This window comes from Rutidosis leptorrhynchoides, chromosome 1 (assembly GCF_046630445.1).
Source record: "Rutidosis leptorrhynchoides isolate AG116_Rl617_1_P2 chromosome 1, CSIRO_AGI_Rlap_v1, whole genome shotgun sequence".
NCBI lineage: Eukaryota > Viridiplantae > Streptophyta > Magnoliopsida > Asterales > Asteraceae > Rutidosis > Rutidosis leptorrhynchoides.
The window spans coordinates 180,879,790-180,897,093 of NC_092333.1; positions in this window are offsets into that span (position 1 = coordinate 180,879,790).

A 17,304-nucleotide genomic window follows, 5' to 3' on the forward strand; every position below is an offset into this window, starting at 1 on the left:
GGTAAAGCAGCTTAGAAGTGATCATGGTACAGAATTCAGAAATGCTACATTGGAAGAATTTTGTGCTGACAAAGGTATTTTACAGAACTTTTCTGCTGTGAGAACACCTCAACAGAATGGTGTTACAGAAAGAAGAAACATAACTCTCATTGAAGCAGCAAGATCTATGTTGGCTGAGTCTGGGCTGAAAAATTCATACTGGGCAGAAGTTGTGAACACTGCTTGTTTTACCCAGAATAGATCTTTAATAGTGAAAAGACATCAGAAAACTGCTTATGAGGTTCTCAAAGGCAGAAGACCCTCAATTTTATTTCTTCATGTATTTGGCACTCCCTATTTCATTCTAAACAATAGGGATCAACTAGGCAAGTTTGATGCTAAGGCTGATGAAGGTATATTTCTTGGATATTCCAACATGTCAAAGGCATATAGGATTTTCCATAAAAGAAGGGGTTGTTTTGAAGAATCTATTAATGTTACATTTGATGAAACTGCCCCAACTTCATCTTCTGGTCAAGAAGATGAGGAGTTACTGTTTGAAGAGCCAACTCAGCAAGCTCTAGATGATGAAGAAGAACCAGCATCAAATCTCTCACCAATCCATGTTGTTAGGTTCTCTGATGATGAGATGGAACACTCTGTTCCATCTGTGTCTAAACCAGGTGGACCTACTTACTCTACTGAAGTTTTACAACTTGAGCATAGGTCTACTGGTTCTGAAGGATCACAAGCTGGTACTGGTTACACTCATAATGAACAGCTGTCTCCCACTGTTGCTCATTCCTATGAGCCAGCTGATGATCAAGACGTTGTGTGTTCCACAACAAGCTCACCTGTTCGTAACACTAGATGGACAAAGGAGCATCCAATTGAAATAGTTATTGGTAATCTGGCCAGTGGTGTTAAAACAAGAAGACATGCAACCAGCAATTTTTGTATGCATGTAAACTTTGTATCTACCATTGAACCTACATGTCCTGAAGAAGCAATCAAAGATCCAAGCTGAGCAGCAGCTATGCAAGAAGAGATCTCCCAGTTTGATAGGAAAAAGGTTTGGACATTGGTACCTAAACCTGATGATGAAACTAAGAAGATCATTGGTACCAAGTGGGTTTTCAAAAATAAGATGGATGAAGATGGGATTGTGATTAGAAACAAAGCTAGATTGGTAGCTCAAGATTTCAAACAGGAAGAAGGATTAGATTATGGAGAGACGTATGCACCAGTGGCTAGGATGGAAGCTATCATATTGTTCTTGGCATATGCTGCTAAGATGAACTTTAAGGTATTCCAGATGGATGTTAAGTCTGCATTTCTAAATGGAAAGCTGCAAGAAGAAGTCTATGTCAAATAGCCTCCTGGTTTTGTAAGCAGTAAATATCCAGACCATGTCTACAAGTTAGACAAAGCTCTATATGGCCTCAAACAGGCACCAAGAGCATGGTATGAGACACTTCATGTGTATCTCAATGGTATAGCTTTTAAAGTTGGAACAATTGATACCACTCTATTCTCAAAGGAGATAGATGATGATCTCTTGCTGGTACAGATATACTTGGATGATATTATTTATGGATCTAAAAATGAGAAGCATTGTCAAGATTTTTCAAAACTTATGTCAAAGACATATGAAATGAGCTTACAAAGAGATCTGCAATACTTTTTAGGATTGCAAATTAAACAACTTGATGATGAAATTTTTATAAGTCAAGATAAATATATCAAAGATATGTTAAAGAAATTTGGTCTGACCTGTTTAAAAGATATAAGGACTCCAATGGCAGCATCTATCAATATAGATGCCGATCCCAATGGTGAACCAGTTAATATTACTGAATATAGAGGTATGATTGAGTCCCTACTTTATCTCATAGCCAGCAGACCAGATATTATGTTTGCCACTTGTCTTTGTGCTAGATATCATGCTGATCTTAAGGAGTCACATTTGCTAGCAGTAAAAAGGATATTTAGGTATCTGAAAGGTACTGCTAAACGTGGTCTTTGGTATCTCAAAGACCAGAATTTTGAACTAATTGGGTATTCAGATGCTAATTTTGCAGGGTGTAAAATAGACAGGAAAAGTACTACTGGTGGTTGCCAGTTACTGGGTGGTAGGCTAGTCAGCTGGACGAGCAAAAAGCAAAATACTGTGTCCACATCTACTGCTGATTCAGAATATGTTTCTGCTGGTAGTTGTACTGCTCAAGTACTATGGATGCAAAGCCAGCTGAAAGACTATGGTGTTCATGTTACAAAAACTCCAATCTACCGTGACAACACCAGTACAATTGCTATTACCAACAATCTTGTGATGCATTCAAGGACAAAGCACATTGACGTTCGTTATCACTTCATAAGGGATCATGTTCAAAAAGAAGATGTGGAGCTACATTTTATTTCAACAGACCAGCAGTTAGCAGATCTATTCACAAAGCCCTTAGATGAGAAACATTTTAACTATCTTATCTCTGAACTGGGTATGCTTGAATTTTAAAATAAAAGACAATTTTGTTGGTGTACTGGTTCTACAACATGTAGGGCAACCCAGTAAGTCACAAATTCTTTACTTACTGCCTACATGTCAAACAATCAGTACAACAATGTCTTTTATATCATGGTTATTCAATGTCTAAAATGAAATAATAAATAGCTTACAACATTAAATGATACCTTAAAACAGAAACTCATTTACTCCCAATGATTTAAAATTAAATTTATAACATATTAAATGTAACAAAGAATTTTTAAACTTTGTTTCGTGGTCTTTAACTTCATTTTGAATTAAAACCTGCTGCATTTAATGCTTAATGGGAGGTATGAGTGTTCAAGCCGATTATACGTCAACAGTCTGTGTTCCCTCAAAAACGTGCCAGTCTGTCACATCTGCCCACGCGCCTGCAGATGACAGTTGCCATTTTTCTCTCTCCTGCACTTTTTTTTCCCACCAATCCGAAAGGTTAAATAAGGCGATCCATTTCTCATAATAACCTTCGGTTATTAACTCTTTATTTTACCTTTCAAAAACACACTCTTCTCTCTAATTCCCCAAATCTTCAAATCATTCATACATTCATCTTCAACAATCTTCTCAATGGCAGACCAACAACAATCACCAACCGTCGAGAACCAACCGGAGGAACAACAACAACAGCAACAACAACCAGAACAATAACCTCCACAGGCACCGGAGGAACCAATTGAACAGGGACCATTGTTCCACCTTCATCCAAGTCTTGTTAAGACTACTAACGCACCTGCACATGATCTCATTTACCTATCTAGAGGCAATGCAACACAAGCTCTCTCCATACCCAAGTCTAAAGCCAACATAGGCTATGAGACTTTGATCGACTACATCAGGCGTTGCCCTTTAGAGAGATCTATCACCGGAGTGCCTTCTTGACTTTATCCAGCCCGCTTAGCCCGATTCTGGTACACTACCACCATGGCCACCACTCAATAGAATGCTTCATGTATTCATGGCATGGTTACTGAAACCCTAAATTGCTCAATCACCGTTGATGCCATTCGACGTGCCCTTCAACTGCCAGGTGGACCATTTGTTAATTCACCAACGAACGAAGAATTTAGGAGGCAAGTGCTGGAAAAAATTGGATATACTGGTCCAATTGGTCACACGCCATTAAGAAAGCACATGCCACCATTGTGGTACTATTTCTTCGGACTGCTGACCTAGTGCATCAGCCAGAAGAACACATGTAATCCCCTTTCCAAGGTTCTTGAGCCTTGTGTTTGAAAACGAGCTGGGTGATACTTATCAGCAGATTGCTGACGAATCATTTGACCTGCCTTTAAAGTAAGGGGGGATGCCAAAAGATAAATCGACTGCTCCATATGTTGCCTTGATGCCAGCAACGCTTGAGTATCTAGCTGCTCAATGTGGAGTTGCCCAATCGACTACCTCTGGTGTTGCACCAGCTGAGGGGGAGGGAACTCAGCGAAAGCCAGCTACTCGTAGGAAGAAGCCAGCTACCTCAACTAGAACAGCTACCGTCTCACATAATGGTAAAGCAGTAGTTGTATTAGAATCTAGTGCTCTCTGATAATAAAGAACAGCCCTAGTCGTATATACTGACTACCCACTTCTAGTGTTGGAATTCGTTGTTCATCTATTTCTTGGTAATAGGCAAATCCAAACGGGCTAAAGCTGGCTCCAAGCATGCCACAGGGGAGATTGCCCCAGTCTTAACTACTGCTTCTGAAAAGAATGCTGCTATGGAACCTGGTACGTCTCTAGACCAAACAGTAGAAATCTCTAACTTAATTAAAACTATTTTAACTACTGACTTGAAAAATGAAAGTAGAGTTAAAGGTACAACCTTGACTCCCAAGCTGACTGGTTTTAAAACTAGTGTTAAGAAGAGTAGCAACCCCTACTCTTCTAACCAGGCACTTCCATATTTTAAAATTATACTTCAAGAAATCTCCTCTGCTGACAGTACAACCAGCAGACAACATAACTGACCCCCAAAGCAGACTTGAGCTGGCTCCTCATCGTGTTGAATCAGCTCAGGATACTGCACAGCCCAAATGTTACTTGGATCATGATAAGAGTCACACTCCTACATCATTACCAGCCAGAACTCTTACACAATCTGGGTCAACATGTGTTGCCAATGAGTCAGCAGAGTCATAGTTGTACTTACAGACACCTTACTCTATCTCAATCAAAGGGCTGACTAAATCACCAGTCTGTCCCCAGAGACCAACAACAGATGCAATTGTTGAGTCAAATTTATTTGGTTCTACAGTTGTTAACATAAAATGTTCTTTTGTTTTAGTTCTTAGAAGGGTAGATGAACAGGCAGAAGGGGAGCAAGAACAGAATGTTATTGTTTCTACTGATGAGCTCTCTATTTCTGCTACTGGTGTTGGTGCTACTGATTTGCCTACTGGTGGTGCTGATACTAGTGTTGTTGCTTCTACTGCTGCTGGTGAAACTAGGGATCTAGTTGATGTTGGTTCAACTGTTCCTACTGGTCATGAGGAGATGGTTTCTGATATTACTGCTGTTGCTATTCCTCCTCCTATTCCAAGTATTTCTATCTCAACTACTGATTCTGAAGTAGTTGATGAGATGATAATGGAACCTCCTCCTGCCCTTGAAACAGTTATTGATACTATTGTTAAGGAGGTTTTTGATTTCGATGTTACTGGTTCTTCCACTGTTATTCCTCCAGTTGCTGCTACTAAGGAAATCACTACAAGTGGTGATCAGGATGACGTGGTGCTTATTGGTGAACTTATTGCAGCAAATGCTGCCTATTCTGCACATGTCACTGGTTCTGTTAGTATTCCAGATGTTGCTGATCTTCCATCGAGACAATTTATTACTGTGGATCCTGCTGGTAATCTACAGGTTTCTGATTCAACACCGGATACTTTCTTTAAAGGTGCTGCAGATACTGCTTCTTCACCTACTACACAGTCACCTACTGCTGCTTCTGGTTCTACGGAACCCACTATGGATGCTGTTACCTCTACTGATGCTACTACTGACACTACTCTGACTTCTGTTTCTGGTGAAAAGCCAAAGTATGTGTGCCAGGTACCAGATCCAGATGAAGTTGTACCTAACTTCATTTATAGGAGAGCCTCTATCACTCCCAAGATTGCCTTGCTGGTGGATCAGCTGACTATTGATCCCCAAAGTGCATTAGTTTCAGCCAGCAAGTTACCCACGGAGGAGCTGACTGAACTACTATCTCAGCTTGATCAACCAGCCCGTGAAGAGGTATATGAGAGGCTGGCCACTCTACAGCAAATTAATGAGCAGCCATACTACCATTACTTTGGTATAGATCCAGCTGCTTCTCCATGGCCTGGTACTTGGAGGCCTCTCATGTTCATCATTGATCCTGCTACTGGTAAGTGTGTCATGCAAAATGTTCCTGATTCGCCAGTGCCTTCTGATTCATCAGCTTCTTTCTCATCATCTTCTTCATCTGATGATGATGCTAATAAAGGTACTGTAAGGACGAGCCAGTCATTCATGATAATGTGACTGGCTCCAAGGACAAACCAGTGGATCTCAGTGATGATGATAATGATGATGCTGCAAAGGATACCAGTGGTTCTAAACCTTCAAGTGAAGGTAAAAATGGTGGTGATCATGGTGATGAGTCAGATTCTGACCTTCCACCTCCACCACCCCACAGAGGTACTCCTGTTGTAGCTGCTAGTGATCGCCCCTCAGCCAGTAGTTTTGATCCTATTGAGGTGGCTGCTATTTCTACTCTGTCTGTTTATCGCACTGTAGCCAGAATCTCACCAGACGTCCAGAGAACCATCCACGATACTCTCACTGATCGAATGACTGAAGCCATTCGCAGAGCTGGGAACGTTACAATGTCCATTATTGAAGCCCAGCTTAAACAAGTATGTGCTTTTGCAGATCTAGCGATGGATGCCATTGTCCAACACCATGAAGAAGAGGAGGATCTTAAAAAGCGAATCATCTCTCATAATGAATATGCTGATCATATTGCCCGTATTCAAGCTGAACTTGATGCTGCTAATAGCAGGATTCTTTTTCTTAATGAGGAGAATAGGGTATTAGAAGAGATGTTAGATTCGCAGGAATGGCAAATGGCTAAAATGATTCCTGCCTCTACTTATGTTTAAATGGTGGAGGTAATGCAACGCATGGCTGCTCTACAAGCTGATGTAAGAGGCAGCGTAAATCAAATGGCCATGGGTGTCGCAAGGAATGAAGTTCGTTCTTCAAACCTATGCCTCAGAAAATATGGCGTGGATCCGGGTGCCCATCTATCTCCTGCTGATGCTGACTGGAACAACTTTGCCTTTTCTGTTCCAGAGTCAGATAGTGACCTTGGTGCACATGTTTCCCCAGACCATCCTTCTACCCCTCCTGATGACAAAAAGTGGGAGAAGAAATCTAAGAAGCACAAAAAGAGAAAATAAACTGAGAGGGAGTATGAGCATGAAAAAGCTCAAAAACAGCAAAGGAGAGATGGTGGTGATGGTGGTAATGGTGCTGATCAAGGTACTGGCACTAATCCCAGCAACGCTCATACTGAAGCAGGTGTCAAGACTGCTGGTGAATCTCAACCCAATGTGTCTGCCACATCTGTGGATGATATTGGTTCTGGCAGTAAGCTCAGTGATGTTTCTGAACTGGATGTTGCTGAATTTTTTGTTATCTCTCAAACGATTGAAAGAAAAATTAAAAGGAAAATGGAGAGGCATCAGAAGAGATAGCAGGAACTGAACGATGCCTTTAATGCAAAATGGGAGGCCTATGTTGCTCACAAAAGACACAGAATTGAGCATAGAAGAAACCTAGTCCCTGAAAAGATGGATATTCATGATGAACTGCTCGGCATAAACAAATACAAAAGAGATGCTCGAAAATGAAATGCTAAGTTCATGGTGAAATATGATAAAAAGAAGGCAAACCTGTATGCTGAGCAAGCAGACAAGATTAAAAGAATGACAGCTGAAGAGATGCAAGATTATTTGCAATCTACTGAGTCAGGAGGAGTTAGAGCTGATGTATTCATGAAATGGCTGGATGCTATGTTAGAAACCAGCTAATCCTCTCGACCAGCATCTTCTGCTTAGCCAGCTGTACCACAACAGCAGTCATCAACCTTGATGATGATGTTATTAAGGGGGAGTATCTTGCTATTACTCCCTATCTGCCTCCATAAGAACCAGTATCAACACAAGAACCACCAGCTGAACCCAAGCCAATTGATAAACAAAGGGTAAAATCTGCCCCTAGGGATAATCAGCCCCTAAGGAAAGAGCCCTTATTTGAGGTAGCTGGTGAAGATACTGTAGCAGTTGTGCCAACTGATACTAATCAGTCAGCTGGTACTGAAGACACAGCAAGGAGTGCTGTGAATGAAGACCCAGCCAGAAGTGTGCTGCTAGGTGTAACAAGTGTTGAAGACCCAGCAAAGTTGGATGAGCTGGGTGCTAACCAGGATACTGATTCTGTTGATGCTGCTGATTTCATAGTCTGGGTCAGGGGGAGTTCAACCTTCATTCAATCACCAATTCCTACCCAGACCCTTGCTTATTTTTATAGGATATGGGATGAACATGATTTTGAACCCGTGGGTCCTTCTGGCATAGCAGAATCATTCTTCAAATATTCTCCATCTTCCCCAAAATGTCATGATAAACACACTACTTGGGAAGATGATTCAGCTGCACAAGGTGAGCCAGACTTAAGAAAGATGTATCCAGATGAAAGAGAGGCTTACAGGTTGGAGATCACTGTTCCTGAACTGCTTGAACAAAGAGCAGCAGCTATACCTGAGAGGATACGCCAAATCAGATTGCTGTACCATCCACTTGATCAACAATTCTACATCAATGCCTTGGAATTCAGCATTGAAGTTGGTGTGTATCTATACAACAGTGGTCAAAGGCTACATAATGATGAAGAGAAAGCTCTCTCTTATAAGGCTCTGCAGCTGGATATGGACTTAAAGCAATAGTGTGATGCCATGACTACTGATGAAGGCAGACAGTTGATTGCTACAGCAAAATCCCTGAACATGATGATTAATGAGTATATTACAAGGGTTCAGCTTAAACAAAAAATAAGGGATGATGCTGAATATGCTGAGAGGCTGAGGCTTAAGGAAGAAGAAGACAAATTGGCTGCTGACAGACAACAAGAAGCTGAATCTTTAAAGTTAGCAAAAGCCATTGTCAAAGCTCAGGATAAGGCACTTGATGAACAGGAATCAGCTAAGAAAGCACATACTGTAGCTCCTATAGAAACTAAACGAACAATAGAGCTATCTGATCATTACTATATGAGCAAGTATGGTGATGTGATGACCAGAAGATCCAATCCTAGCAAGATCATCAAGGTGCACAAAGGCATGAAAAGGGCCTTCAGTGTTAGCAGGGAAAATAATGTTCAGGAGAGGGTAGATTACACTGATATAATATCCTTAGGATTCAGTGAATGGATGGAGATACTGCAGTACTTTATTGGTAAAGGTAAAAGTGGTATTAAAGGTACACTGAAACCTGAACTTCAAGAGCTCTTCAACAAAGCAGTAAAGTATGGGAATGCACCAGTAGTAAATGTAGAAGAATTTCTCTCTCAAAAGCCTAAAAGGAAGAAGTCTATTGGTGCAGGTCCACAAAGGAGAGATCCCATCATTCTACCCCCTCAAATTATAGTGTATGACCCTGATGAGCTACCTTACCTATTCCCTGAAGCCTGTGCAGTCCTCAAAGTAAAGGAAGAAGAGCTATCTGGTGATGAACAAGAGAAAGATAAAGAAAAAAAATAAAGATAGATAGCCTTCTTGTAATTAATTGTATCTTTTGTTATTTCATCTTTCATTATACTGTTTTGTAAATGTTTGTATATACTCTGTTGTAATGAAAATGAAATGAGTCTATCTTCAAAATCATGTCAATTTATAAGATATAGATAACTCATCAAAAGATCCCAAAACAAAACAAAAAGGGACAAATTTACTGCCTACTTTTCATTAGGTCCCTTAGTGCTGGCTTTAGTGTTTTCTATTTATGTCATAGGTTTTGTCATCATCAAATAGGGGTAGATTGTTGAGTCCCCAAAATAATTAAGGATTTAATTATGACAAAACGGAATTTATTTGCACTAAAATGTTATGTGCAGCCAGCACAAGTTTGTTTATGTATAGACAACAGATTTCGTTGTGTCAAGTGTTTAGTATGCTGCCTAGTCTACCAGCATAAGGTAGACAGTATTCTTCAATTAGCATAGGATGTGTACCCAGCAATTCAAGAATATCAAGTGACTCAGCAATGAAGAACCAGCATAGCTAGAATGCAGCTTACTACACAAGACAGCTATGCTCCATTATAAGCATAGTAGTTTCCTGAGTGATCTACATCAATTGTATTATTCAACAGAAGTCAAAGACAAAGTTGAACAGAAAAGGACACGTGTCGACGGCTGACAAGTGACCTTACAAGACCACGTGGGAATGCAAAAGTTTAACGCATGTGCAGACAAGTGTTATCCTTTGTCAATGCCTAGGAAACACAACATTTATTTGTTTAATGAAATAGTGGTGCCAAACCGAATTGTGGTGTTCCTGTATATACCTACTAAAGAGGAAAGAGGAGAGCACGCTCTCTGATGCAGTTGTCTCCACAAGTACAGACATCCTATGTACCAGTGGACAATAGAACAATTACACGGTCAATAGGACTACTATAAATTGATGTATCTACTATTGTAACAACTAATGGTATGAGTTTTATTATTTAGAGTCTAAAACGTGTAATAGCTTTAAGTTTATCCTCATAGCTATAAACTAGTTAAAAATCTGTATCAACCAACTATCATTCCACCAAGGATAGTTGTAATTCAATCAATAAAGAATAAACCGTTGAAAATTACACGTGACTCTATTTAATTTACTTTCTTGAATACTAAACTGTGTCTTAACTGTTAAGTTAATTAAAAGAATTGTATTCACCCCCCTCTACAATACTCATGTTGTTTATTAAGGGACCAACAGCTTTAATCTGAGAATAGCTATTGCGCTACATGACTTCCTTTACCCTATATAGCATACGCTGATCAAGCATACGGTTACAAATTTATAAGCACCCATTTCATTGAGTGAGGTTTGTCAAACCTACGGATCCGTTCTTATAGTTCGAGCCTTACGTAAGTAATAAATATATTCAAAGCTAAGGGCTTTTTGATCCAACTCATTGTGTATATTTAGTTTTGCACTCGTGCCTAATGCATAAAATAATTTAAAATAGTTTAAGAAATAGTTTCAAAAGCAGCATGTATCTCATCCCAAAAATGTTAATGAAAATGGAACTGTAGACTCACCTTGAGTGCACTTGACAATTCACAAGCAAAGAGTAGTCAAACACTATGACCGAGTAATGTAACCTAATTGTACCAATACGCAGTTACATAATTTTGTTTCAAAAGACTGACTCACAGTACAGTTTTCCTATTGCTCAGACCGACGCAATCGTATAGTAAAAGTCAACACAGAAGTCAACTAGTCAAGCAAGTCATCAAAAGTCAAAATTGGTCAAGTTGGTTAACCTATGTCAACTATATAATTAGGTCATGTAAATGATGTCACAAAGTCAAACCAAGGTCAACTCATAAGTTTCACACATTCGTTTAGCAATTAACGTTTACTAGTTTAGCTATCGTACGTTTTCACAACGGTCATGCAATCGAACAACCATAGTTCACAAATGACACATCAAACAATTATGAGAAACTCCAGATCATAATTACATGTCATAAGCTTTCTAAAAAGGCCAAGAACTCTATCATACGATTCCTAGAACACACGTAGCATGCAAAACATTCAAGTACAGTTTCTATTTGCGCATCAGTTTCATATTAATTCTCATTTAATCTAGGAAATAGTAAATCACAAACGGACAATTGGAGATGGTTCCTAACACCTCAAATTATCAGTGGTAAAAAAATCTAAGAAAACTATGTAGCCAATTTGTACAGTTTTGACCAGCATGTCGGACTTTCTGATTTAGACATAATCCAAACCTTCGATTTCAGCACACATACAACACATAGCAAACAAAGCTTTTCAGAGCTAGACATATAAATGAGATATTCTAAGGAACATACATTTAACAATATATTAGAAGCAATAGGTCTAAAACAACTTCTAATTCAAGTTAGACAATTAAATGTACAACTAGACAGATTCGATCCCATTCAGGTAGTCATTTTCGGGGTCGATTATACGAGCATCTAGAAACAATTAGCATATGAGGTCTACATGAAAATCAAGTACTAATATTGTATTTTATATAATACAAAGCTTGGTTAACAAAATCATGTTAAATGGTCGTTTGATTCATGAACATATCACTAGTTAACACGTTTTACCGTAAACATTCAAGTAGGCATAAAACGACTTTCAAAAATCCAATTACTATGATATCCTAGACCATTTTATGTGTTTTTAAATTATATATCCATCTAACATCAGTTCATGAGCCAATTCTAATCACACAAATTGCAGTTTTCGAAATATAGCATAAATACACACCGAGACTTCAAATGAGCATAACTTAAGCTATACAAAACGATATCATGCCATTTAAGCTAGCAAAATCAATAGTTTTTTGATAGATATCCATCTAAACATTTTTCATTTACAGAAAACAAAGTCACAAAACTAGTAGCATAGCAATACAATTCATGATTAAACCCTAACTCGCAAATCGGACAATATAACGACTAAATACATGTACAAACGCGACCAATTAAGAAATAGAACATCTTGTTTAAGGTTTGATCTAATTTTAAGTTTTTATGGTGTATGTGTGTGTGTATAGTCGACGGTCAAAGAGAGGGAGGAGGTAGATGAATATCTACTGAAATAGGTTTTAGGAGATAAATGACAGTGTTTTGTTTTAGCATGTATTTAGTTAAGGCTTTAAAACACTAGTAAATCAAACACGGGCCAAATTAATACACCTAAATGGATATGGGAGGTGGATTTTTGGACCTTAGAGCCTTGAGGAAGGTATATGGGCTGAATTTAATAAGTTGGTACATTTATAGTGTAGCCCGTTAGGTGTCGATAGGTTCTGTGGCCCGAAAACGTGAACAGAGTCGCTAAACGTTAATTTTTTGCGTCTTTAATCTATAAAAATTCCAATAAATTTTAAGTGTCTTAAAAACATAATAATTATATAATATAATTATTAAAATTGATTTGCATTATGTTTTGGCTTGCTAGTCCACTAAATGTGGTTCGTTTCTAGTTTCCGTTAACCGTACCGAGTTCCCGGAACGTTAACCGATCGGTAAAACGCATCCCACCTAGTTTAATTCATTAAATATATAATAAATTAAATATGTTTTTCTTAAAGTTAATAATTATTAAACATAATTATTTTATTAAAAATCGAGCGTTTCGTAGTCCCGAAAGACATCTGTTGCAGTTCTTAAAACCTTACCGTTTTCTCAGTATTTCAATACATGAAATAAGTTTTCTGATTAATATATTCTTATATTAATTATAGTATTCCTCAAAGAACCAAGTATGCATTTAATTAAATTAAATACACAAAATCAAGTAAGTTCCGCTAAATAACTTAACGGGCAGTTAAAGAAGCTTAACGAGAATAGCAGCATTGTTACACATGTACACTTTAAAAGAAAGATTGATATGTCTAAAGATGGTTTAATAGCAGTCTTTGATATAAACAATGAAAAGTTTAAAACTTGTATGTTGACAAAAATCACTAAGAAACCATTTCAAAAAGTACATCGTGATACTGAAATTTTTGAATTAATACATAGTGATTTATGTGATTTGCATGCTACTCCTACTTTAAGGAACAAGAAATATATTATGACATTTATTGATGATGCTTCTAGATTTTGCTATGTTTATTTATTACATACTAAGGATGAGGCATTAGATAAATTCAAAATGAGCTCACAAAGCGATCAAGGTCAAGTATATAGAGGATTTGGGTGTTCTAGCCAAAACGACCGTTAGGGCTGATGCTGTGATGAAACGACTCGTTCATATTACTATAAAATCGGTACGTTATTCATTGGTCCCATAGCGAGGTATTTGACCTCTATATGATACAATTTATAAAATATTGCATTCGTTTCATAAAAAGACACACCCTTATTATACATAATGCATGTTTTAAACAAGTGGGCGATTATTTAAGAAATAATCCCCATAATACATAGGTTTCCAAATACTACACACGTGACATAACAGTTGAATATAATACATGACAAAGGTTTTATTGAATGCAACACTTCATTTAAACAAATGCATGAGACTCCATGCACAGCTTGCTCAGATAATGCAACAGCGGAAGAATTTCTTAGGGACCTGAGAATAAACATGCTTAAACAGTCAACACAAAGGTTGGTGAGATATATAGGTTTAAAGCTAGCATTGATATAAATATAGACCACAAGATTTCATAGTTATAAATATTTCAATAAAGATATTCTATAAGTTGTTGAGTGCTTCGGTAACCATACTTAACCATAAATGTAGCATATTTCCTTTATTATGAAATCTCCTTACACTGTACCAAGTGTAGTAAAAACGAAGTACTATGCAACCGTTTACGATACTAGAGCGACTATCCCGGTTGGGGTTGTCAAACCCGATAGATCTATCAATAGGATTCGCGCTTACATGTTCTTACAACATGTAAATATTAGTTACCAAGCTATTAGGGAAGATATGCAATGTGGTACAACTCAACGTAGAATATATTTTAAGTACTTGCGTCCATGGCGTAAAACATAAAATGCATGTATTCTTATCTCAAAATATTTTTAGAGTTTAAAAATGGGACTATATACTCACAGTAGTAAAAGTATATTAATAATAAGTTTTCAGCTTATTAAAAATATGGCCGTCGTCCTTGGATTCACTAACCTATAACAATAATAATGATTCAGATAATAAAACGACATGTGAATAAAATAAAACAAGTTCATAGAATACTTATATATTAATTTTTAACATTTTTATGTTAGTAGTCCTTTGTTAGTAGTCCAAAATAGTCCGAAATGTCCAACAGTCCAATAATCGGTATATATATAATCTTAGAATTACCCCACGACGTATTGTATATGTATTGTCTTTGCATCAACCCAGAGACGTATTGTATACGTATTGTCTTAGAATTTATCAAAACATATTGTATACTTATTGTCTTAGGATTTATCAAAACGTATTGTATACTTATTGTCTTAGGATTTATCAAAACGTATTGTATACTTATTGTCATGGAATGTACCAAGATTATTATATATATATAGAATCTCAGAATTAACTAAGATTATAATATTTTGTTATACTAATGATAACATGTCCAAATATATATAGGAAAAGTTAGCAAGGATATGGTTATTATAGTTTTTACAATATAAATTTCGTCCATACAACGTTAATTTTAGCAGATTTTGTTTTGCTCGCCAAATATTCATTATAACTCCGTTTAAAGTGAATGAAATTGATATGGTTTCATAATGAACTGTAGTATTTAGAACTAAACTTAAAAAGTAGTGGTTTATAGTCAGAGTTACAGGTTACAAGTCATATTTGAAAGAGGTAGTCATTTCCGTCGAAAAACGACATCTTGATGACCATTTTGAAAAACATACTTCTACTTTGAGTTTAACCATGATTTTTGGATATAGTTTCATGTTCATAATAAATATCATTTTCTAAAAATAAAAACTTTTAAATCAAAGTTTATCATAGTTTTTAATTATCCAACCCAAAACAGCCCCCGGTTTTACTACGACGGCGTATGTCTAGTTTTACGGTGTTCTTCGTGTTTACAGGTTTTAAATCATTAAGTTAGAATATTATATAGATATAGAACATGTTTTTAATGGATTTTAAAAGTTATTTTAGAAGAATTAACTTTGTTTGCGAACAAGTTTAGAATTAACTAAACTATGTTCTAGCGATTACAAGTTTAAATCTTCTAATAAGATAGTTATATATATATGAATTGAATGATGTTATGAACATCATTAATACCTCAAGTATAGTAGGTAAACCTACTGGAAATGATGAGAAAATAACTTGAGCTTCAAAGGATCTTTGATGGCTTGGAAGTTCTTGAAGTAGAATCATGACACGAAAACAAGTTCAAGTAAGATTACTACTTGATTTAAGGTAGTTATGTTTATAGGAATTAAACCAAAGCTTGATTAAGAATGAAAAGTTACTGAGATTAGATGAAAGTTCTTGATCTTTGATGAGTTGTTGGATTGGATTAAAAAGATTGGAAGTAATCTTGCAACTTCTTGATTCTAGGTCGTTTTTATGATGATTAAAGCTTGTAATTGAAGCTAAATGATGGGGAAAATACTTGGAGATGATCAAGTATGAAGTTAGGAGTATTTTGAGAGAGAATTGGGAGTGTAAGTATGAGAAAATGGAATGAAGAAATGGTGTGTATGCATAAAAATGTTTTTAGTTTATAAAGAAAGAAAAGATTCCTAATTTTGTTTTCTTGCTAAATAATTCATGCTACTTGACAAATGGTTGGTTCCACATGTTCCTTAATCATTTAAGGCTGCTAAGGAGCAGATTTTTATTGGTATATACCAATAGTAAATACATCTAGAAGCTGGGTATAATACGTGTGCAAATACCGAGCGAATACGAGTAGAATTCTTGATGAAAACAAATGGGAATACAATTGTGATTATTTTTGTTAAGTAAGAGTGTTTTGATATATGTATTGAAGTCCTTCAAATGTGTATTAATACATCTTAATACACTATATATATATATATATATATATATATATATATATATATATATATATATATATATATATATATATATATATATATATATATATACATTTTAACTGAGTCGTTAAATCATCGTTAGTCGTTACATGTAAGTGTTGTTTCGAAACCTTTAAGTTAACTACCTTGTTAAATGTAATTAATCCCATTGTTATTATATCTAATGGGATGTTAAATTGTTATATTATCATGATAACATAGTGTGTTAATATATCTTAATACGATATATAAATATTAAGACGTTATTACAAAGATAATCGTTACGTATATATATCGTTTCGAAATCCTTAAGTTAGTAGTCTCATTTTATGTATATAGTTCATTGGTAATATACTTAATGAGATACTTAATTATCATTTCATCATGTTAAATATATATAAGTTCATATATATATTATCATGTTATTTACAAGTTATAACGTTCGTGAATCATCGGACAAGTTGGGTGGTCACACGTTTACATAAAATTCGTTTCAATTAATCAAGTCTTAAAAAGTTTGATTGCTTAATATGTTGGAAACATTTAATCATGTAAATATTAATATTGTTCAATATATAATCATGGAAAAATCCTGGTCATGACAGTACCTACCCGTTAAAGAAATTTCGTCCCGAAATTTGAAGTAATACTTATTCAATGGGCGGTGTTTGTAAACAGCTGTAGATATTTCTGTTTCATCTAGTCCTCTCTTTCCCAAGTGAACTCAGGACCTCTTTGAGCATTCCAACGAACCCTAACTATAGGTATGTTGCTTTGCTTGAGCCGTTTGACTTCACGATCCATGATTTCGACAGGCTCTTCTATAAAATATAGTTTCTCGTCGATTTGGATTACTTTAAGAGGAACAGTGAGGTCTTCTTTTGCAAGGCATTTCCTTAAGTTCGAGACGTGAAAGGTAGTGTGTACTCTAGCAAGTTGTTGTGGTAGTTTAAGTCGATAAGCCACCGGTCCAATACGTTCGA